Source organism: Odocoileus virginianus, chromosome 16, assembly GCF_023699985.2.
Source record: "Odocoileus virginianus isolate 20LAN1187 ecotype Illinois chromosome 16, Ovbor_1.2, whole genome shotgun sequence".
In the NCBI taxonomy this organism is placed as follows: domain Eukaryota; kingdom Metazoa; phylum Chordata; class Mammalia; order Artiodactyla; family Cervidae; genus Odocoileus; species Odocoileus virginianus.
Genome location: NC_069689.1, coordinates 35946836 through 35972641, shown reverse-complemented (window position 1 = coordinate 35972641; position 25806 = coordinate 35946836). Strand labels below are relative to the sequence as shown.

Here is a 25806-nt window from a genome sequence, read left to right as displayed (position 1 = left end):
TCAGTTCAGTCACTCAGTCGTGTCTGACTCGTTGTGGCCCCATGGATTGCAGCACACCAGGCTTCCCTGTCCATCACTAACTCCCAGAGTTTACTCAAACTCATGTCCATTGAGTTGGTGATGCCATCCAGCCATCTCATCCTCTGATGTCCCCTTCTCCTCCCACTTTCAATCTTTCCCAGCATCAGGGTCTTTTCAAATGAGTCAGCTCTTCACATCAGGTGGCCAAAATATTGGAGTTTCAGCTTCAGCATCAGTCTGTCCAATGAATATTCAGAACTGATTTCCTTTCAGATGGACTTGTTGGATCTCCTTGCAGTCCAAGGGACTCTCAAGAGTCTTCTCCAACACCACAGTTCAAAAGCATCAATTCTTCAGTGCTCAGCTTTCTTTAGAGTCCAACTCTCACATCCATATATGACTACTGGAAAAACCATAGCTTTGACTAGATGGACCTTTGTTGGCAAAGTAATATCTCTGCTTTTTAATATACTGTCTAGGTTGGTCATAACCTTTCTTCTATGGAACAAGAATCTTTCAATTTCATGGCTGCAGTCACCATCTGCAGTGATTTTGGAGCCCAAAAATATAAAGTCTCTCACTGTTTCTATTGTTCCCCATATATTTGCTGTGAAGTGACAGAACCAGATGCCATGATCTTCGTTTTCTGAATGTTGAGTTTTAAGCCAACTTTTTCACTCTCCTCTTTCATTTTCATCAGGAGGCTCTTTAGTCCTTCTTTGCTTTCTGCCATAAGGGTGGTGTCATCTACATATCTGAGCTTATTGATATTTCTCCTGGCAATCTTGATTCCAGCTTGTGCTTCATCCAGTCCAATATTTCTCATGATATACTCTGCATTTAAGTTAAATAAGCAGGGTGACAACATACAGCCTTGATGTACTCCTTTACTGATTTGGAACCAGTATGTTGTCCCATGTCCAGTTCTAACTGTTACTTCCTGACCTGCATACAGATTTCTCAGGAGGCAGGTCAAGTGGTCTGGTATTCCCATCTCTGGAAGAATTTTCCACAGTTTGTTGTGATCCACACAGTCAAAGGCTTTGGCACAGTCAATAGAGCGGAAGTAGATGTTTTTCTGGAAATCTCTTGCTTTTTCAATGATCCAATGGATGTTGGTAATTGTCCTCTACTTTTCTCCAGTAGCATATTGGACACCTTCCAACCTGAGGGGCTCATCTTCCATTATCTTTTTGAGTTTTTCTACTGTCTATGGAGTTCTCTAGGCAAGAACACTAGAGTCGGTTGCCATTTCCTCCTCCAGTGGCCTATATTTTGTCAGAATTCTTAACTATGACCTGTCCATCTTGGATAACCCTGCTCAGCATGGCTCATAGATTCATGGAGTTATGCAAGTCTCTTTGCTAGGACAAGGCTGTGATCCTTGCAGGGACCTGTCTCTATTTTATACTTAACAGATGCTCAAGGGACTTCTCTAGCGGCTCAGCAGTAAAGAATCTGCCTTCTAATACAGGGGGTGTGGGTTCAATCCCTGGTTGGGGAATGAAGATCCCACATTCCAGGAGGCAACTACAAGGCAATGTGCTACAAGTATTGAGGCCCACATGTCTCAAGTAGAGAAGCCCTCAAGTCACAACAAAGAGCCTATATGCCTCTATGAAGACCCATAACAGTGAAAATACATGAATAAAATAAAATAAAATAAATAAATGCTCAGATCTATTTGAAAATGGGAAGTTCAAAGTACCATAATATCAGATACAAGCACTTCTAATTATTTTAAACACATAGTATCATACACTATGTATAGTTCCGCAGTGACTTTTACTCACTTCCCTATATCTAGTAACTTTATTTCTGAATAGAGCTACTTCATTCTAAATGGCTCATTTATTGTAAAGCTGCATAATGTTCCATCAATTTTCTGTCAAATAGCCTTTTCCATTAGATAATAGTACTACTAATATCTTAAACATGTGTGACTGTATTGTGTATCTACAATATCCAATGGAACTCCCTGTTTCACTGAAGTATAAATTTAAAATTATTTGTTCAATATAGAATTTCTCTCAAAAATGTTACACAAATTTATCCTAAAGTCACAGTGTTTGAGAATAACATGCAATATTTTTGTCATTAAAAATGTAGAAATCTTGAACTACATTTGGTGGGTACAGCATAATAATTTCAGCTATATAAAACAGTTTGAAAACTAGAAAATGCTTCAAAAATTTATAAAAGCAAGCCACACAGCATATTGACTTTAATAAGGATTACCATTTTGAAAAGGCATATGAGACCTGGGCAAATGCTTCTACTTGCTGGCCTTTAAATGTACCTAACAGTACTATATGCAGAGTACATATGAGAAATGCTGGACTGGATGAAGCACAAGCTGGAATCAAGATTTCTGGGAGAAATATCAATAACCTCTGATATGCAGATGACACCACCCTTATGGCAGAATACGAAGAAGGACTAAAGAGCCTCCTGATGAAAGTGAAAGAGGAGAGTGAAAAAGTTGGCTTAAAACTCAACATTCAGAAAACGAAGATCATGGCTTTGGTCCCATCACTTCTCAGCAAATATATGGGGAAACAGTGAAAACAGTGACAGACTTTATATTTGGGGCTCCAAAATCACTGCAGATGGTAACTGCAGCCATGAAGTTAAAAGATACTTGCTCCTTGGAAGAAAAGTTATGACCAACCTAGACAGCATAGTAAAAAGCAGAGATATTACTTTGCCAACAAAGGTCTATCTAGTCCAAGCTAAGGTTTTTTCAGTAGTCATATATGGATGTGAGAGTTGGACTATAAGGAAAGCTGAGCACTGAAGAATTGATGCTTTTGAACTGTGGTGTTGGAGAAGACTCTTGAGAGTCTCTTGGACTGCAAGGAGATCCAACCAGTCCATCCTAAAGGAGATCAGTCCTGAATATTCATTGGAAGGATTGATGCTGAAGCTGAAACTCCAATATTTTGGCCACCTGATGTGAAGAACTGACTCATTTGAAAAGATATTGATGCTGGGAAAGATTGAAGGTGGGAGGAGAAGGGGACGACAGAGGATGAGATGGTTGGATGGCATCACCGACTCAGTGGACATGAGTTTGAGTAAACTCCAGGAGTTGGTGATAGACAGGGCGGCGTTGCATGCTGCAGTCCATGGGGTTGCAAAGAGTCAATCACGATTGAATGACTGAACTAAAACTGAACTGAACAGTGCTAGGATTTATTCGGACTATCTTTTTTGTTTTTAATTTTTAAAAGTGTTTTATTTATTTGTTTAGTTTGGCTCTGCTGGATCTTCGCTGTTGCACAGGCTTTCTCCATTTGTGTGAGCAGGGCCTACTCTTTGTTGCTGTCTGTGGGCTTCGTATTGTAGTGGCTTTTCTTTTTGCGGAGCACATCTCTAGGGTGCACAGACTTCAGCAGTTGCAGCAGGAGGGCTCATTAGTTGTGGCTCCTGGGCTCTGAAGCACAGGATCAGTAGTTTTGGCACACAAAATTAGTTGCCCTGTGGCATGTGGGATCTTCCCAAACCAGGGATGGAATCCACATCTCCTGCATTGGCAGGTAACTGTTTACCACTGAGCCACCACGGAAACCCCCTGGAGTACCTTGATGAAACATTTTACTTGTTTGTTTTGCTGTGTTTTTGCTTTTAGAAAAAAGACATTGTGGTGTAGACAAATTTTATAAAAAAATTTTTAATGGAAAGGAAGATTGTGAGCTTATGGAAAAGAAATTTTGGTTGGTAACAATAGCTGAGCCAAAAGTCAACCATGAGAATGAGATACACATGCCCTGGAAGTTAAGTAGCTGTTGTTTGATAGAATAGAAACTGATTGTGAATCATCAGACAAAGAAAACTCTTGTCTTGGTAGGTGGTTTTGAATCTTTCCAAACCTTGTAGCAAATATTTAGAAGTTCATATTTGGAACAAAAAGAAGTTGAAAGCCCCTGTCGTTTTTTAAGAGAGGGAATGATGTTATCCAAACAACATTTATGTAAGATTATTCCAGCAGCTGTGTTGGACTTCTTTAGTTGCCTTTCAGTTTATTGCCTGATTGCAAGTAGCATTTCAAAATATGGCAGAAGAAACATTTGAGAAGTTCATCTAAAATGTCTCATCTGTTAGAAAAAAAACTATAACATACTGGTAAAGTATATTGTATACGTATACAATATAAGACAAACTAATATTAAACTTTTAGATAATGTGATTATAATCCATGTCCCTCAGAATAAAGAAATAATCCAGGTGGCATTTCTGCAGGAGCTCTTACTAAATTACATGTATGATAAATTAATTCTCAATATGCTTCAAACACTGAGATGCTGCCTGATACAAATGTCTTCTCCAGTTTCAAATGGAATTACTTTCCATGTATATCTTTGGAGGGAAATACTATAGGAGTAAATTTTGCTGTATATGAGTCCTCCATATGCTCTTGGAAAAGATTATCCTGAGTCTGGATAGAAATGCAATTTATTGTGGCCTGTTTGATTAAAAGTATTCATATCTTTAAAAGTGTTCAGTGCCGTTTGTTACAGAGTAAGTTGTATATTCTCAAAAAATTCAAAAGTTGATATTCTAACTTTTAGTACCTCAGAATGTGACTGTATTTGGAGATAAGATTTTAAAAGAGGGTTGAAGTTAAAATGAGGTAATTAAGGTGTGCCCTAATCCAATATGACTGATGTCTTTATAAGAAGAAATATGGACACACTTACAGGGAGAAGATAATCTGAAGACACAGGGAGGATATGGCCATCTATTAATAATCCAAGGCAAGAGACCCAGAAGAGATCCTTCTCTTGTGGCCCTCAAAAGGATCAGTCCTGCTGACACTTTGATATCAGGCTTCCAGCCTCCCAAACTGTGAGATAATACTGCTGTTTAAGGAACCCAATTTGTGTTATTTTGTTGTAGTAGTCCTAGCAAACTAGTACAGTTTCATAAATAACTTCGATTCTAGGTTTTCTAAATAAGAAGGAATTCAGGCACATTTGTGTGAAATGAAATCTACTACATGATATTTGCAATATTGAAAAATGAAATCAACTCATTGTTCAGTAATAGAGGAATAGACTTGTAATTTCTGATACAGATATAAAAGCAATTAAAATTATATTTTAAAGAATGTTTAATGACATAGGATAATGATCATGAAATAATGTTAAATGAAAAAGCAGTTGGGACTTTGCTGGTGGTCCAGTGGTTAAGACTTTGCACTCCTAATGCAAGAGGGCATGGGTTAGATCCCTGGTCAGAGTACTAGCATCCTGCTTGTCGCAGTCAATAAAAAAGAAATGAAAGAAAGAAAAAGCAGCCAATAACATTATTTACATAAAGATCTAGTTTAGTAAAAATAATGTTTATATTTGTTAGACAAAAATAGAAATAATAGAAATGTCTATCAAAATGTAATATGCTAATTGTCATAGTTTCTTGGTGATATATATTTTATTATTTTTACTTTTCTGCATTTTCTGCATTTTTTGTGTGTATTTTATCTATTAATACATTGAAAAAGCATTTTTGACATTATAAGATGTTCTTTTATTTAAAACTGGAGGATAATTGCTTTACAATGTTGTATTAGTTTCTGCCATACAACAATGTGTATCAGCCATAACTATAGCTATACATATATATATAATACATCCTAAGATATTCTTATTTAGATAAAAGAAACAGAAATGAATGAACTCAACAGATCTAAATTTTAATTTTAATAATAAAACATATATTTTTGCTCTTTGAGTGTATGTTTGTATGTGTGTGTATTTATGTAGGCATGTGTAAAATGACAATTGCTTCTTTTTTTTTTAATAGGTTATCTCTGTTGGCTTCAAAGCTTACATGATAGAGAAAAAACATCTTTTAGGACACAAGCACCAATTAAGATGGAAATAATTACTATTGCTTTGTCTTAAAGTTCAATGAAACTCTCTTTTGCCACCTACAATCTTTGACTCCATACAGGGGATTTTTAATTTCAGAATGTACTGTTCAGTTTTGGAATTCTCATTTCTCACAGTTTTCTATTTTTCAGCTATCCATTCACTTATAAGCAAATTTTCCTTTAAATTCTTGAGCTAATTAACAATAGCTGCTTCAAAATCATTGTTTACTTATTCCAGTGTTTGATTCACTTTGTACTCTGGTTCTATTGACTGGGCTTCCCTGGTGGGTCAGATGGTAAAGAATCCACCTACAATGCAGGAGATCCAGGTTCAATCTATAGGTTGGGAAGATTCCTTGGAGAAGAAAACAGCTACCCACTCCAGTATTCTTGTCTGAAGAATTCCACAGACAGAGGAGCCTGGCAGGCTACAGTCCATGGGGATGCAAAGAGTTGGATGCAATTGAACGACTAACACTTTTCTATTGATTAGTTTCATCATTCACTTTTGACCATTTAAAAAATACCTACTTAAATAGATGGAGATTAAGAGACACCAAACTTTAGCTATAAAATAAGTCTCAGTGATGCAATTAATGCAGAGGGAATATAGTCAATAATATTGTAAGAACTTTGTATGGTGATGGATGGTAACTGGTCTTTTTGAGGTATTCATTATGTCTAAAAGTATTGAATCACTATGTTGGACACCTGAAACTAACATAATATTGTATGTTAACTATAACTCAATAAAAAGATACAGTCATAAATATCTATAATAAAACAGGCATTAAAATTGCAAAAAATATCTACTGTTTAAATAATAGCTTTCATATTGTGGCTGATACATTGTAGAAACTAGATTCTGTTGTCTTCCACAGAGAAAGGAATTCTAGCAATGTGCATAAATGATTGTACAGAGGAGAAAGTGGGACCAGCAGAGCTCTTACTTCTAATTTTGAGGAATATTAGACCCAGAGTTTGTGTTGACATCTGTATGTGGAACTTTATGGTTTCATCAACATTCCCTTTTAGAATGGAGACTTACGGGTGGTATGTAATAAATGTAATCCTCGCTTAGAGGCCAGCTCAGAGTGTTTCCACTGTGTTTGTGGATCCATCCAGTACTCATTTTCTGAGGGTCTGAATGTATAATTTGAATTGATATATTCGCGGTATAACACAAAGAAGACTCAGGGACTATACCAGTGAAGATTTCAGGTAAACAGTAGCCAGGAGAAAGCCACAATCTGCGACCCCCTCCAAGAAGAAAAATTCCTTAATCTTGTCCCCTTTAACAAAAACTAAATCAACTACTTTGGTTCTTTGGTTTTGTATGCAGTAAATTCTCTCTGTATATATAGGAATAATCCTCTGGTCTATATACTGGATGACACAAAAGACTGCCAACTTTGAGTGAGGTCTGGAGTACTAACAGGTAACTGTAAGACCTGACATCATTCAGCTCAGTTCACATCGGCCACTCAGTTGTGTCAGACTCTTTGCGACCCCATAGACTGCAGCACACAGGCCTCCCTGTCCATCACCTACTCCCGGAGCTTACTCAAACTCATGTCCATTGAGTCGGTGATGCCATCCAACCATCTCATCCTCTGTCATCCCCTTCTTCTCCTGCCTTTAATCTTTCCCAACATCAGGGTCTTTTCCAATGAGTCAGCTCTTCGCATCAGAGGGCCAAAGTATTGGAGTTTCAGCTTCAGCATCAGTCCTTCCAATGAATATTCAGGACTGATTTCTTTTAGGATGGACTGACTGGATCTCCTTGCTGTCCAAGGGACTCTCAAGAGTCTTCTCCAACACCACAGTTCAAAAGCATCAATTCTTCAGTGCTCAGCTTTCTTTATAGTCCAACTCTCATATCCATACATGACTACTGGAAAAACTACAGCTTTGATTAGATGAACCTTTGTTGGCAAAGTAGTGTCTCTGCTTTTCAATAAGCTGTCTTGGTTTGTCATAAACTTTCTTCCAAGGAGCAAGCATCTTTTAATTTCATGGCTATAGTCACCATCTGCAGTGATTTTGGAGCCCCCCAAAATAGTCTCTCACTGTTTCCACTGTTTCCCCATATATTTCCTGTGAAGTGATGGGACAAGATGCCATGATATTAGTTTTCTGAATGTCAAGCTTTAAGCCAACTTTTTCACTCTCCTCTTTCACTTTCATCAAGAGGCTCTTTAGTCCTTCTTCGCATTCTGCCATAAGGGTGGTGTCATCTGCATATCTGAGGTTATTGATATTTCTCCCGGCAATCTTGATTTCAGCTTGTGCTTCATCCAGTCCAGCATTTCTCATGATGTACTCTGTTTATAAGTTAAATAAGCACGGTGACAATATACAGCCTTGACATACTCCTTTCCCAATTTGGAACCAGTCTATTGTTCTATACAGATTTCTCAAGAGGCAGGTAAGGTGGTCTGGTATTCCCATCTCTTGAAGAATTTTCCGGTTTGTTGTGATCCACATAGTCAGGCTTTGACATAGTCAATAAAACAGAAGTAGATGTTTTCTGGAACCCTCTTGCATTTTCGATGATCCAATGATGTTGGCAATTTGATCTCTTGTTCCTCTGCCTTTTCTAAGTCCAGCTTATATATCTGGAAGTTTATGGTTCATGTACTGTTGAAGCCTGGCTTGGAGAATTTTGAGCATTACTTTCTAGCATGTGAGTTCAGTACAATTGTGCAGTAGTTTGAACATTCTCTGGCATTGCCTTTCTTTGAGATTGGAATGAAAACTGACCTTTTCCAGTCCTGTGGCCATTGCTGAGTTTTCCAAATTTGCTGGCATATTGAGTGCATCACTTTCACAGGCATCACCTTTTAGGATTTGAAATAGCTCAACTGGAATTCCATCACCTCCACTAGTTTTGTTCATAGTGACGCTTCCTAAGGCCCACTTGACTTTGCATTCCAGGATGTTAGACTCTAGGTGAATGTAATGTAAGACCTGAGATCATTAAAAATGTAAGACCTGAGATAATTAAAAACACCTAAAAGAGAACATAGGCAGAACACTCATATAAATTGTAGCAATATTTTTTATTAAATCAGTATCCTATGTAAAATAAATAAAAGCAAAAATAAACAAACAGAGACTAATTAAACCTAAAACCTTTTGCCCAGCTAAGGAAACCATAATAATAGAACAAGATGACCTACTAAATGGAAGAAAATATTTGCAGATGATATGGCCCATAAGGTGTTAATATCCAAAATATAGAAACAGCTCATATAACTCTATATCAAAAAAAGACCAAACAACACTGATTAAAAATGGGAAGAAGCCCTGAATAGATGTTTTTTTCCAAAGAAGGCATGCAGATGGCCAATGGGCACATGAAAAGATGCTCAACATCATTATCATCAGAAAAAATGCAAATTAAAACCACAATGAGATAACACCTTGCACCTGTAAGAGAGGCTATCATTAAAAAGAACACAAAAAAATGTTGGCAAGGATATGGCGAAAAGGCAACCCTTCTACACTGTTGGTAGGAATGCAAATTGGTGTAGCCACTATGGAAAACAGTATGAAGCCTTCTTAAAAGCTAAGAATAGAATTATCATGTGATACAGCAATTTCACTTCTGGGTATATATCTGCAAAAAATGAAAACACTAATTTAAAAAGATATGCTCTCCCTAGTGTCCATAGCAACACTATTTACAATAGGCAAGACATGGAAGCAACCCAAGTGTCTATCAACAGATGACTGGATTAAGAAAATGTGGTACATATAAAAAATGAAATACAACTCAGCCAAGGTATTTTGCAAATTTTGCCATTTGTTGCAAATGGCAGACTTGTTGCAACATGGACAGACTTGAGAGTATTATGTTAAGTAAAATAAATCAGACAGAAAAGACAAATACTGTATGATATCAGTTATATGTAGAATCTAAAATATAAAACTAACTAATGAAACAGAAACAAAAATGAAACAGACTCACAGATGTTGAGAACATCTTAATGAGGAAAAGTGGAGAACCAAGATAGGCGTCACAGAATAAAGTTCAGCAAACAGATATTCCCCTGCTGTAGGGGGCGCCTTTAGCATTTACCTTACTTCCTGTGACCTCAGCAATGTATAGTAACCTGTTCTATCAAATATTTGGTTGTTCTGTACCAGGAAGATCCTTTGGACTATTTTGGGTCATAAAGTAGTACATCGACTTGAAATGTGCATTTGTATTTTTCATTAGTTATTTTTTTTAAAACCGAACACAAATATAGATGTCCCAACTTGTATCCCAGTTTTATATTATTTCATTGAATTTTTGCCATTTTTCATTATTAAGTTATTCTTGACATACAATATTAGTTTCAGGTGTATAACATAGTGATTTGATGTTTTTATCATTAACAAATAATCACCACAGTAAATCCAGTTACTATCTGTCACTACACAAAATTAACACAATATTATTGATTTTATTTCCTATGCTGTACAATGTATCCTTGTGACATTTATCTTATGATTGGAAGTGTATACCTCAATCTCCTTCACCTATTTTCTCCCTTCCCCCAAATCCTTCCTCTCTGGCAACCACCAACTATTTCTATCTATGAGACTGCTTCTGTTTTGTTGAAATGTGCACTTTAAGCTTTTTCCTTTGAAATGTTCATTTTTCATAAGCTCTTTCCCATACTCTACTTATGCTCACCAAAGTATTAGAATCAATGGTAGAGGCGAGGCATGAAAATAAATGGCATGTTTCAGCAATGATGAATGCTCTAGTCTCATTGAACTTAAGACTGTGTATGAGGACATATGAAACTAAAAATGATTATATTCAGAGGCTTGAAGGACTTTAAATGCAATTCTAAGGAGTCTGGAATTTTTCTGGCCATGGAAAGCTAATAGAAGTGTTTTAAAGAGAATAATTATACTTAAAAATCTGCCTACTACAAAGACATATCAGTATTGTTAAAGAAGGGTTAAGAAGAGAGACCAGAGATAGAGAATTTAATTAACACATTGTTTCTCAGCTCCGGATGCATATAGGAATTACCTTGGGAACTTTAAAAATACCGTTGTGTGGGCACATCACTGAATCAATGATTCAATTCTGTCACAAGTGTCGTGAACCACTGAGCACAAAGGCTTTAGTCCATGTGAAATTTGAGGAGGAGATAGCAGTGAGACTCAAGAGGAGACGCAAACTGAGAAAGCATGGATGGGATTTTGTGCCTAATTACACATGCGAGGTGTAGAAGTCAACGGTCATACATGTATGATTCCAAGGTTATACTCAGACACTAATATTGAGATTCTCTTGTGCTTGGCCTATGTTCAACATTTCATTTGTCATGATTTGATTATCTTGAGGAGAATTTTGTAATTTTCTCCCTCTCTCTGTGTCTCTCTTTTAGTGTGTGTGTAGTATATATACATATAATGGGTTATTCAAGCTCAAGTCGCCTGAGATCTTCACCAAATCTTCTAACAAATTCTGCAATAAGATTATATTTACATTCACTGCCTCAGGCACCATAATTTTTTTTATGAACGTACATAACCAGGTGCATATTTACTTTTTTAAAAGAACATTTTAAGCTTACAGAAAAGTCACTCCTGAAGTATAGAGAGCTTCAGATACCCCATAATTCCAGCTCAAGACCTATCCCTAGCTTCCTCTTAACTTTGTTCACTGTGTTGTTAACACTGATGAAACAGGACACAGGATCAAGATGGCAGAGTGGGAAGATTCTGAGCTTACTTCCTAATGTGAGCACTCCAAAATTATAACTACTTATAGAGCAACTATCTCTGAGAGCAACCCGAATACTAGCAGAAAAGGTTTTTAAAAACTAAAGACCTAAAGAACAAATGGGTAGGAGGATGTGGAAATGAGGTCTGGTCAGAACCCATACCTATGGTCAATTAACCGTCAGCAAAGGAAGCAAGAAAATACAATAGAGAAAAGATAGTCTCTTCCACAAGTTGTGTTGGGAAAGGTGGACAGCCTCATTTAAATCAATGAAATTAGAAAACTCCCTCATACCATATACAAATATAAACTCAAAATAGTTTAAAGACCTAAATATAAGACATATACCATAAAACTCCTGGAAGAGAACATAGGCAAAATATTCTCAGGCACAATCCATAGGAATATTTTCTTAGATTAGCTCTCCAGGCAGAAGATATAACAGCAAAACAATAAACTAATGGAACCTAATAAACTTAAAAGCATTTGCACAGCAAAGAAAATGACAACAAAATGAAAAGACAACATATGGGATGGGAGGAAATTTTTGCAAAGGAGGAGAACAAGGGAACAATTTTCAAAATATACAAACAGTTCATACAACTGAATATATATATATATATATATATATATATATCAATCAAAAAATGGGCAGAGGATCTAAGTAGCTCTTTTCTCCAAAGAAGACACAGATGGACAACAGGCACATGAAAAGATGTTCAACATCACTATCATTAGAAAAATGGAAATCAAAACTACAGTGAGGTACCATTTCACACCAGTAAGACTAGCTATCATCAGAAAGTCTACAAATAATAAATACTGGAGAGGATATGAAGAAAGAGAAAGCCTCCCACACTGTTGGTGGGAAAGTAAACTGGCACAACCATTATCGAGAACAGTATGGAGGTTCCTTAAACATCTAAATATAGAGCTACTATATGATCTAGCACTGCTAGGTATATATATGTGTGTGTATATATATACATATATATATGACAAAAGAAAAAACTAATTTGAAAAGATACATGCATCCCAATGTTCATAGCAGCATTCTTTATAATGGGCAAGATATGAAAGCCATCATCTGTCCAACAGATGAATGGGTAAAGAAGATGTAGTATGTATAGACATGAAATGTTACTCAGTCATAAAAAGAATAAAATATTGCCATTTGTGGCAATGTGGATGGATCTAGAGAATATCATACCACTGAAAGTCAAAAACAAGTACTATATAACATCATTTATATGTGGAATCTAAAAACTAATACAAATGAACATATACACAAAATAGAAACAAACTCATAGACATAGAAAGCAAACTTATGGTTACCAAAAGGCAATGCAAGGGAGGGAGAACTGTAAATAATGCTGCTATGAACGTTGGGATGCATGTATATTTTCAAATTAGTGTTTTCTTTTCTTTCATATATATATATACATATATATATGTATATATATATATACCAGCAGTGCTAGGTCAGGTTGTAGCTCTATATTTAGTTTTGTACAGAAGCCCCATACTATGTATGTATAACATATAGTTTAACATATTAAACTATATAGTTTTCACTATATAAAACATATAGTTAGACATATAGTTTAACATATATGTATAACACATATTCATATATAACAATCACTTTGCTATACATCTGAAGCAAATACAACATTTTAATTCAACTATAATTCATTAAAAAAGAAAGTGGCCACACTGGACAACAGATTTACATATGTTGTACTTTTTTCTTTCAGTTTTATTGACATATGATTGACAAACAGCCTGAAATATGTTTAAGGGGTACAGCATGATTCAATTAGATATATCATGAAATGATTACCACAATATGTTTTTTAACCACAATATGTTTAATGAACTTTCATCATCTCATATAGATACAAAATTAAAGAAATAGAAAAAAAATTTTTTTTGTGATGAGAATTCTTAGGATTTACTCTAACAACTTTCATATATAACATACAGCAGTGTTAATTATATTTATGATGTTGTACATTACATACCTAATATTTATTTATCTTTGTTTCTGTGACTGTCTTTATCTAATTCCTCCTTTTCCACCCCCTATATCTGGTAACCATAAATATGATTTATTTTCCTATGTGTTTTTTTGTTTTGAAAATACAGTTGACCTACAACACTACATTAATTTCTGTTAAAAAATAGTCTATTTTGACATTTGTATACATTTCAAAATGATCACCACATAAAGCTTGTTACACTATGTCACCAAAGAAAAATATTACATATTTATTGACTATATTACACATACTATACATTTCATACCTATGACTTACTTATTTTGCAATGGGAAGTTTGTGTCTGTTAATCTCCATCACCTATTTATTTCCTCCTTGTACTCCCCTCTCTTCTGGCAACCACCTGTTTGTCCTCTGTATCTATTACTCTGTTTCTGTTTTGTTATGTTTATTCATTTATTTTGCTTTTGGGATTCCACATATAATGAAATCATACAGTATTTGTCTTTCTTTCTTTGACATTTCTTCTAGCATAATACCCTCTAGGTCCATCCATGTTGCTGCAAGTACCAAGATTTCATCCTTTTTTATGCCTAATATTTCACTGTCTATGTATACTACATTTTCTTTATCCATTTATTTGCCAACAGGCACTTGAGTTACTTCCATATTTTGCCAACTGTAAATAATACTCCTTGCGGAGTGTATAGGGGCATATAACTTTTCTAATTAGTACTATCATTATTTTTTAGATAAATACCCAGAAGTGGAGTTTCTGGATTATATGGTAGTTCTATTTTTAATTTTTTTAGGAATTTTCATATTGTTTTCCACAGTGGTTGCACCAATTTACGTTGCCACTAATAGTGCACTAGTGTTCTCTCTTCTCCATAACCTCGCCGACACTTGTTATTTGCTATGTTTTTGGTAATAGGCATTCTTTTAGGTATGAGGTAATATCTAGGTATGATTTTGATTTGTATTTCCATGAGGATTAGTGATGTTCAGCATTTTTTTCATGTGCCTTTGGCATGAAACAACAGGTTTTCAATGTAGATGAGACAGTCTCCTACTGGAAGAAGATGCCATCAAGGACTTTCATAACTAGAGAGAAGTCAATCCCTGCTTTAAAAGTTCAGAGGATAGGCTGAAACACTTGTTAGGGGCTAATGGAGCTGGTGAGCTTAAGTTGAAGCCAATGCTTACTTATCTTTACCCAGGTTCTAGGCCCTTTAAGAATTATGCTAAGTCTACTATGCCTGCACTCTATAAATGGAACAACAAAGCCTGGATAACGGCATGTCTGTTTATAACATGGTTTACTGAATTTTTTAAGCCTACTGTTGAATACTGCTGATCGTAAGAAAGATTCCTTTCAAAATATTATTGCTCATGACAATGCTTCGGTCACTCAAGAGTGTTGATGGAGATATGTAACAGAATCAATATTTTTTATGCCTGCTAACATAACATTTACACTGCAGCTCATGGATCAAGGATTAATTTTGGCTTTCAAGTCTTACTATTTGAGCAATACATTTTATAAGGCCATAATTGTCACAGGCTGATTCCTCTGATGGATCTAGGCAAAGTAAATTGAAGACCTTCTGGAAAGGATTTTTGCATAATATTAAGAACATTCATGATTCATGAGAAAAGGTCAACATATCAACATTAACAAGAGTTTGGAAGAAGTTGATTCAAACCCTTATGAATGACTTGGAAGGGTTCGAGCCTTCAGTGGAGGTACCTGTAGATGTGATGGAAATAGCAAGAGAAAGAGAGTTAGAACTGAAATGTGACTGAATTAACTGCAATCTCATAATAAAACTTGAACAGATGAGGAGTTGCTACTTATGCATGAGGAAAGAAAGTGATTTCCTGAGAGAGAATCTACTTTGGGTGAAGATACTATGATAGTTGTTGGAATGGTAGTGAGCAATTGAGAATAGTAAATAAACTAACTTAGTTGATAAAGCAGAGGCAAGGTTTGAGAGATTGACTCCAGTTTTGAAAGAAGTTCTACTGTGAGTAAAATGCTATCAAATGGCACTGAGTGCTACAGAGAAATTGTTCATAAGAGGAAGGGTAAATCGATACAGCACACTTCATTGTTTTCTTAGTTTAAGAAATTGCCAGTGGCAGGGAGGGATAAACTGGGAGATGGGGATTGACGTATACACACTACTATATTTAAAATACATAACTGATAAGAACCTACTGTATAGCACACTGTCAGTTTCTTCTGTTCAGCAAAGTGAATCAGTTATACAGATATGTGTATCCACTTCTTTTCAGATTCTGCTCCCATATAGGTCACTACAGAGTACTCTGTAACGGGAACAGAACATGGGAACAGAATCTGAAAAATCTGACAAAAAAGTGGATACATGTATCGGTATAATTGATTCACTGTGCTATACAGAAGAAACTAATACAACATTGTAAATCAACTCTACGCCAATAAAAATTAACTTTTAAAAGTAAAATAAATTAGAAAAGAACTTGCCACAGCCACCCCAATGTTCAGCAGCCACTACCCTGCTCACTCAGCAGCTATGAGCATAGAAGCGAGGCCCTCTACCAACACAAAGATTATGATCCCCTGAAGCCTCAGATTATGGTTAGCATTTTTTTAGCAATAAAGTAGTGAAGTAGTAAAGAACCTGCCTGCCAATGCAGGAGACATAAGAGATGCAGGTTTGATCCCTGGTTTGGGAAGATCCCCTGGAGAAGGAAATATCAAGCCACTCCAGTATTTTTGTCTGGAGAATCCCATGGACAGAGGAGCCTGGTGGGCTATAGTCCATAGGGTCGCAAAGAGTCAGACATGACTAAGATGACTTAGCATGTATGTCCATTCCATTTTTAGACATACTGCCATTTGACACTCAATAGACTACAGTATGGTGTGCATATAAGTCTCATAGGCACTAGGAAAACAAAAAAATCCATGTGATTTGCTTTCATTTTTATACTTGCTTTATTGCATTGATCTGGAGTTGAACTAAGAGTATCTCTGGAGTATGCTTGTATAGAGATCAATTGATATAACTTTACATAAACTTCCAAGCAAGTACCTGTGCTTGTTAACTACTCTGCTAATTCTGCTAATGACAAAAATTGTAACAGAATTTCTCAGAGAAAACTTGTTATATATGCTTTTAAAAATTTCTTTCTAAACTCAGAGCTGGAAGAAGTCTACAGAAAATTGAATAAAAGAGTATTAGACCCATATCTGCAAATCCAATAAAATAGCTGCCACATAGTTATGTGGTTTGTTCATGTTGCGTACTCTTCACATGGCCCATTTTACCTGCATGTTAAATGAATGCCATTTGAGACCTGATGGAGCTTTTGTATTCAGCTTACTAAAGTAGGAACCTAGCCCAGCTGGCATTCTGGGACTCCTTCCATCTTTGGTTCGACTTGATGATTCAGGGAAGTACTTGCCGTTCTTGCATGAGAAGTAGCAGTGTTAATTCCTTTTTGCCAAATACTTTTGCAGGAGCTCAGGCTGAGTTCCCTGGATGATTGCTTATTGCACAGTCACTGAAGCAGCTGGTGGAAAAGTCCATGTTGATCCCTTTGAGGCCTATGCCTTTGGAAAACATTCTGAGATTTCTGCATTTCAGAGGAGCAAGTAACATGGTACAAAACTACCAAAGAATCTCCATTTAAACTTCATTGGCTTGTAGAAACTCCATGGGTAACCTTTAGCATCCTAAACTTAGGTTAATCATATAATTTTTCATCCAAGGAACATTCGTTTGAGAATGAAAAGGGAGCATGGTTCATAATTAAGTTGAGACAACAGATGTAAATTGTGACTGAGTAAAATGGGTTGTATAGTCCCTCTACTAGAGTCTATAGTCTCTGATCCTGTTATTCGTTTTTCAGTTCAGTTCCAAACCTGAATAGCCTTGTTCCTTTGCCTGCTGTCTACTGAGGAAGAATGTTCCAGACATCCTGTAACTAATTTATTCTTCCTCCTATAGTATCACTTTTCCTACTGCAAAAAAAAAAATAGTGTTACTAGTTCTCCTTGGTTTGGGAAGAGCAAACTTACCTCATTTCAATGACAATGATGTGGACCTCTTCCGAAGCCATTCTAGTAATCAAAGCCATTCTAGTAATCATTTATTTATCCCACAAGTATTTACTGAGGGCCTGTTTTGAAGAAGGAGCTGCCGCACCTGCCGAGAAACAAGAACACGCATGACTGTTAATATGCCTGCCTAATGGAGACGGCAATGGCACCCCACCCCAGGACTCTCGCCTGGAAAACCCCATGGTCGGAGGAGGCTGGTAGGCAGCAGTCCATGGGGTCGTGAAGAGTCGGACACGACTGAGCAACTTTGCTTTCCCTTTCATGCACTGGAGAAGGAAATGGCAAACCACTCTAGTGCTCTTGCCTGGAGAATCCCAGGGACAGGGGAGCCTGGTGGGCTGCTGTCTATGGGGCCACACAGAGTCGGACATGACTGAAGTGACTTAGCAGCAGCAGCAATGGAGCTTATGTTCTACTGGACAGACAATACACAATATATACAGAGATACATATTTTACAGAGTGAAAATTACAAAGAAAAATATAGAACAGGAATGGTACCTGGGTAAAAGGAGACCACTTTAGATAGGCTGAACTCTGAAGGCCTCTGAGACCTGAAAGATAAGGAGCTATATGAAAGTGAAAGTTGCTCAGTCATGTCCAACTTTGCAACCACATGGACTATACAGTTCATGAAATTCCCCAGACCAGAATACTGGAGTGGGTAGCCTCTCCTTCTCCAGGGGATCTTCCCAACCCAGAGATCGAACTTATGTCTCCTGTGTTGCAGGTGGATTCTTTACCAACTGAGCTATGAGGGAAGACTGTAAGGAGCTACATATATGAATGCAATTACCTAGAGGGAAGAGTATTATAGGAAGGAGAAACTAATTATAAACAATCAAGTAGGAATGATCTTAATGTGTTCTATATAAAGTTTGCAAACTGTAAGTATATGAAGTATAAGAAAATAAGAGGGCATCCCTGGTGGTCCAGTGTTTAAGAATCTGCCTTGCAATACAAGGAACATGGTTTTAATCACTGGTTCAGGAAGATTCCACATGCCACCGAGTCACAGCTGCTGAGCCCATGCTCTGAAACTACTGAAGCCCATGCGTTGAGAGCCTGGTCTTCACAGGGGAAGTCACTGCAACGAGAAGCCCACACACCACTACAGAGAGGATGCTGCACACAACAACTAGAGAGCAGCCACTGCTGGCCGCAACTAGAGAAAGCCCACATCAGCAATGAAGACTCAGCACAGTCAGATTAATTAACTAAAAAAAGAAAAAGAAAATTATGTATAGTATAAGGAGTGTGTCAATGCGGAGAGAATGACTGGAAGAGTGCTGAGGAGTTGGATCATTTATGGCTACATAGGCAGGCCACGATACAGAATCTGAAGTTTTAATTTTAATTGCAATGGAAAGCGTGTCACCAGTTTTGAGGCTGTGAGCAGAATAATCTGATACATACTCTTTGAAAAATCACTCTGGTTTATCAGAGGAGACTATATGGTAAGGGATAAGAGTTCAAGGAGATCTGGTAAATGACTATTGTAATAATTCCATCCAGTTACAGAAGTTTGAATTAGGGTGGTATTAATGAAGATGGTAATAAATAATGGATAAATGTAAGGAGTATTTTGGATGTAATGCTTATAGGAATTGCTACAGTGGTGAGGAAGGGGAGAAAAGATGATTCCTATATTTGTAGTTTGGGTGAATGGGGTCCCAGGTAACTAAGATGGAGAATGTGTGTGTGTGTGCCCACATGGGTGCATGTGAGAGGGAAGTTCAGGCTCACGATGCTTCCACTTCTCAGCTGAGTTTCACACTATGAATCATTAAGCCGAAAGAAAGAAGGAACCTGGAACATTGATGGCATTTTGGAGTTTGATTCACTGCTCTCAAGACTGAAACTGTTCCTAGCTGATGCATGTGCTTTCAATATCATCTGCCAACTGATGACCCACTCTAGTTTTTCTCATAAACTAATTCATTTCCCTTCTTCTGCATGGAATCCTTAGCACAGACAAACAAAAGTCATTTGGTTTTCTAAAAATTTTAGGTATGGCTCTGCTCCTGAGCCTCGGCCCATGCCACTGTTGTCAGTCCCTGACTCTGCATCTCCATCAGTAGTTGGAGATCATGGCATGCCTTTGAGTCTTTCACACAATAGTGAAGTTCAGAGGATAGTGCCTTCCTTGCACATAGAATGCATTCAGTGCTTGTTGAATGACATTTACTTCTCTTCTGGTGAGCTTATAATTCCCTCCCCTTTTCCACTGAATAGTTCTTAATTACTTTAAAACCAAGCTTAAAACCATTGTTTCAGTGATGAATCCCATTTGATTATGACCATGCCTTCACTTGGCATTTTCATGGTACTTATGCAACACCGGTTAATAAAAGTGTTCAAGTCTTCTTAATGAATGCTCTAATTTTCCAGTATATACTAAAATGCTCTGTGGAGTGAATCCCATACCGTACACTCATTTTTTTTTAACTATTTCCATATAAAACCTGATATAGTGTTCTGTTTTATCATTAAATCTTAGTAAATATTGTTGATGGGCCTTTCAGGTGGCACTAGTGGTAAAGAATCTACCTGCCAATGCAGGAAATGCAAGGGGTGTGGGTTTGATCCCTGGGTCAGGAAGATCCCCTGGAGTAGGAAATGGCAACCCACTCCAGTATTCTTGCTTGGAAAATTCCATGGACAGAGGAGCTTGGTGGGCTGCAGTCCATGGGGCTGCAAAAAGTTGGACATGACCGAGCATACACACACACACAAATATTGTTAACTAAACCTTGGAAATTTGCTTGGGCCAATCTCCTCCCTGATGCTATAATTTACCCCCAAAGGAATAGCTTCCTGTAAGAAGAATCAATTAGTCAAATAACCGTATTTTAAATTTCCAAACAAATAGCTCAACAAAAATGATAATCTATGATTTGGGAATAAAGAAGTAGTTTCAGTCTAAATGCCATATCTATGGTATTGTTACTGGTTAAAATGAGATAAACATATCTGTATACCTTATGTAAATATTTATTATTTCTTGTTATTTTAGTTATACAATTCCCTAGGATATATCACTTATACTGATGACACATATTAATTGGGATGTTTATTCTTTCCATAGAGCCTAAAGTAATTAAGTAGAGTCAAGTGTTTGATATTCAAGGATAAAAGAATTTTAAAAAATTAAAAACAGTGGATGAGAAAAGCTGAGAAAGTACAAATCATTTACTTTGTTCTATATGGGCACAAATACACTATGATCTGCAAGACTCTTTTTGCACTGATTAACTGATCATTAACTTATCTTAACTCTCTGAAGTTACCTGAACTAAGGGTAGCTACAGATTGCAGTGAGTTATAGTATGTATCTGATTACTGGTTTGGATATTTTTGAATGAGAAGGTATAGTATAATGCAGAATAAAGGAAGTGAAGGGAACAAAGCATAATTTCCACTTAACAAAAATCTAAAGTTTAAATAGACAAGAACTCAAGGTTTGAATTCATTTCCCAGAACAGTGCTTTATTACCAAAATAAACTTGAGACCACCACTTAGCTGCAAAGAAAAGTCAACAAAGACATTAGATAGTCATTAATCATCCTAAATAAACAGTACTTTCTCACTGTCTGATTGACACTGTTGGCACAAATTCTGTCCTTAGAAGTATGCTTCAGATTTTTATCATAGACCTATATTACTTACTTCAATACCTGAACACTTGAGGGTTTAATATGAGAACAGAAATTGGTAGAAAATTTTTTCAAAGTTTGTCTCAACAAATCATGCCTGTTTTAGTCTCCTTCTCATATATATTTTCATAGTAAATTTAAGGCCATTATTTTTACTTACTCAAAGAGCCACACAATTGAAACTTTATATTTTTTACATGCAATTTCTAATGAATGATATGGATTTACTTGTACTCTATCAAAAATCTATAGCAATCATGCCTTTTATAGAATTTTTCTTGTATTTACTTTCTTGCTTACTAATGTTTCATAGGATTCTATACTTTACATACTTAACCCAAAATGAAAAAAGAATTCTTGGAATTTCACTTTTTTCTCTCCTAAGATACCTAATCTTTTTAATTAATAGGAGTAATGCAACATCCAAATACAGCATGCTAAACATTGTTTACTATTTTATTTATTACTCTTATACATTTCTTTTGCCATTAGAAGGCACAATATACATTGTCTGTGTAATGATTTATAATTGTAACATATTGACCTGAAGAACTGGTCGTTGTTGCCATAAGTGCCAAGAATTTGTATACTCTATTGAGATATCATATGTTGGCAATTTACGTCTTGAAAGCCTCAGTTTGTTTAATTAATGAATATTTACTGAACACTAAACGCATGTTTGTGTGTTATGCTGTGCTTAGTCACTCAGTTGTGTATGACTCTGTGACCCCCATGGACTGAAGCCCGCCAGGCTCCTCTGTCCATGGGGATTCTCCAGGCAAGAATACTGGAGTGGGTTGCCACGCCCTCCTCAAATACATGTTTAGTGTTGGTTAAAAGTTAAATGAGACATTTATCTTGTCCTCAGGGTCCTACAATTTAGCCAATAAAACATAGATCTTCATATTATGTGCTTACCAGCCTTCAAAATCATAAACTTTTGACATAAAATATTAAGGTGTGATCTAAAGTCTAAAGAGTATGAAATTCTAATATTGGCTTAGCCACCAATTTTTGTCCATGGAGTAATCTTCAGTCTTTTTTACGTAATAAAAATAATAGTTGTTCTCAACAACCTTAAAAAGCTAATTAAGATGTATGTGTACTTTTAAAAATTTATTTTTTCTTGAAGTAACATTAGTTTATAAGTTTCATGTGTACAACATTATTTCAACTTCTGTACATGTACTCACCACTCAAACTTTAATTTTCATCTATCCCCTCTACCCATTTTGCACTGCCTACCCTTTACCCTCTGGTAACTACTACTCTGGTCTAATGTATGAGTTCTTTTGGTTCTCAATGTATTGAATATTTAAGGATAGAGTTCAGTATTAAATAACTCACTGAAAAAAAGATGCTATTGATACACAAATTATTCATATCATTATATATGCAAGTCATTATTATATGCTTGTATATATTTTAATATATACAAGTTAAGTAATATAAGCAAATAATATGCAAAGCACTGCTGTCCACAATAGCAGGGTAAAACACTAACACTTAGCAGAAATTATTTTTATTGAATTAAGGTAGTAGGGAAAACCTCCCTAAAATGTTGATGATGCTTTAAGCTTCTAAAAAAAAAGTAGAAACAGAAATAATTGGACTGTCATAATTTAGGTAAATGAGATATGATGGAAAGGCACAGGGGATAAAAAACAGAAAGTGCAACTTTGTCAACCAAATATCTTTGATTATTCTTTTTAGCGTATAACATGGGCTTTTATTATATGAACAAAATTGAGTGCAAATTTTGGAGCTATCCAGTAAAAATAAGTGGCTGCCATTGCACCATGTGCATTGCATGGCACATGTGTTACTCCCCTCAGTTCTAGTGCCGTGAAGTGCTTACACTACTTACAACATTTTAAGAGGATGCATTTGAAAGAGATGATCATTTTAACAATTATTTGTTATTGCTATGTCATGTGTCTTTCTCCTTAACTTTACTTCAAATCCAATAGTTGAATCTGTTGATGGAAAACAAGAAGCAAGAGGTTTTGTTTATGGAAGTAGAAAGGAGTGTATATGAGGGGCAGAGTGTGTTTTGCTTGGCAGTTCTTGCGCTACCATTTTGTTTTTGTTTTTAGTGCTGGAGGGCAGCAAATTGGCAGGTGTAAATAAGGCTACCGCTAGCTTCAACTGTATTTACAATCAGTTATTATGGGTTAAAATGTCTGTGATGCATAGGGAATTAGCACCCAACTTCTGTTCAGAATGGGAGCCTAATGTGTAATTTCAAACATTCCCTGAACATACTTCTGTCTAATCTTGCATTAATTTTTACCAACTTTATTAAAGTGTATACAGATGAATTATCAGGAATTGTTCTGTTTGTGTCTTATTATGCACTTGCATTAAAGTTTGAAATTTTGAATATAAATTTTTACATGTAAATTTTTAATGTCACATGTAATTTGCCAAAATAACAAAAGCTGATAGGTAGGGAATAAATATTTCTCTACAAATGACTTGAGGAAGAGAAAGAAATTGACTTACAGATTCAGAGAAATTCCTCTCTGAAATTTAAATTTAGAAGATTACTTTTTTATGGTATCCATAGTGTATTGTTATAGCTCTGTTAATTTTTGAAAATGACAAATAGCTATTTGCCTATCTACTTTGATGGAAAACAGAATCATTTTATGATATAGTTTGCACTTTACCAGGATTTGCATGTACCACATGTTAAATCATGCCCCAGAAACATAGCAACCACTAGCACATAGAGTCTCAAGTCACATGATTATATGGGACACAAAGGTTATAATGTTTGTGCAGATATTGCTTTTTAATAAGGAATTTCTATTTTCAGGAAAGAAAAGTAAGAATAGTTTTATTTAAAAAATGCAGATTGGGCCACATTTCTACAACACACTGGTATGTATCAACTTTTTTGAAAGCTCCTGGCAACGTGAACTTCCCATGTCTCTATATTTGCTCTGTGCATGTAGACAAAGAGCCAAGATCATCTTGACTTTGAGGAGGAACGGTGGAAAAAGATGATAGGAGAGGAGTATGAAACAAATAATAAATAAATAAATGACTGCTGAATAAAACAATTAGTTTTGCCCCAGGCTTCTGCAATAGCTTATGAATTCTTACCAGCATTAGTTTACAGCTGTAACTTCAGGATATAATAAGAGATTGAATCTTATACAGGCAATGAAACAGATGATCAAATTCACAAGGGATTGTGTCAGGCTTTTTCCAGTACTAAAGAAACATATTAATCCTTGTCACTGTTTTCAGAAACGCTGTGACAGAAATAAACCTGTACTGTAACTTGGCCCTTTTAATGAGCTTCTGGAGTGTGGGCTTTCCACTCAACACCTGAAAAACACAACAAAACACCTTTTATATTAAAGATGTGAGGTTTGCTGCTGGCTAAATTTGTACACAGAAGTCTATAAACCAGTGCTCAGCCAGCTGGGAAGCAAGAAAGCAAATTCAGATTCTGCCATGAACTTCACAGACCAATTATCTACTTGGAATCATGGGAGTTTAACAAACAAATACCAGCCCCTGCTGAGCCTTTTCAGGCCAGCAGCTTATGGGTGATTCAGTTGCATCCGAGGCTTTTAGACTGATCAATTCTTAATCACAAAGCGCAAAAATTATTCTCAGACTCATGTCAGTTTCTTTGGACACGTTTGTTAACAATCTGCTTCAAATCATTTTTTCTAAAAGAAACTGCAGACACTGTTTTTATTGACTCCCCACTTGTAAAATGTTTATAGCTTGTTAATTTATATTTACCCCTTTACTTTTGCCTGCAAATCAACATCACTTAGCACAGTTTGGTTACACTTTGTCCAAAGGAAATTACAGAAGCCTGCTATGGGGCTAAAATGAAGGAAAGCTGCGGAAAATCAATACACTGCTGATTAAACAGATCGTAGCAAATTCACGGCTGTATGCTACAGCGTGGGGACGGCCGTGTGATGCCTATCTAGCAGTTAATGTGCTTCCAGTCAGGTGAAGAAAATTTCTAAATAAGGCAAAATCACCCAGAAAAACAAGAACTACCTTACAGAAGAATGTATGCACTTGCTTGAAACCTGCATTTTGTGTAAGGCAGTCGTTCACTTGGGGGAAATAAACAGGGTGCCTGAATTTTACGAAATAAAGCAGTTCAGTTTAGTGTCTTTATTAGGACTTTTACCCTTTGTATTATGAAAGGAACTGATGCCACTGCAAGATACCACCTCTTTGCTACCACAGGTCAAGTTTGTTTCTTTCATTTTATGGATTTCTTTTTAGATTTATCAACATTTTCTTGTGTAATTTCATTCAGCAATAATCAAAAGGACTGAAAGGTAGATTATTTGTAGAGGAGGTCCAGAAATAATAATGATATCCAGTGAAATGTTTGAAGCAATTCAGAAAGGATCACATAATTT

At 36.2% G+C, this 25806-nt stretch overlaps 1 long non-coding RNA gene across 2 annotated transcripts in view; it reads right to left on the bottom strand.

Annotated features, from left to right (window-relative positions):
- The window catches only part of LOC139038729 (uncharacterized), a 267167-nt gene that overhangs the window by 51528 nt on the left and 189833 nt on the right, over nt 1-25806 (bottom strand). Inside the window, exons 2-4 of one of the 2 annotated variants that reach the window (XR_011491848.1) lie at nt 18242-18294; nt 17700-17826; nt 13373-15380 (exon numbers count right to left, since the gene is read on the bottom strand). This is a non-coding gene — a long non-coding RNA (uncharacterized lncRNA). Of the gene's footprint in view, nt 1-13372; nt 15381-17699; nt 17827-18241; nt 18295-25806 lie in introns of those variants that run through there. The other variant, XR_011491847.1, reaches the window with a different exon arrangement.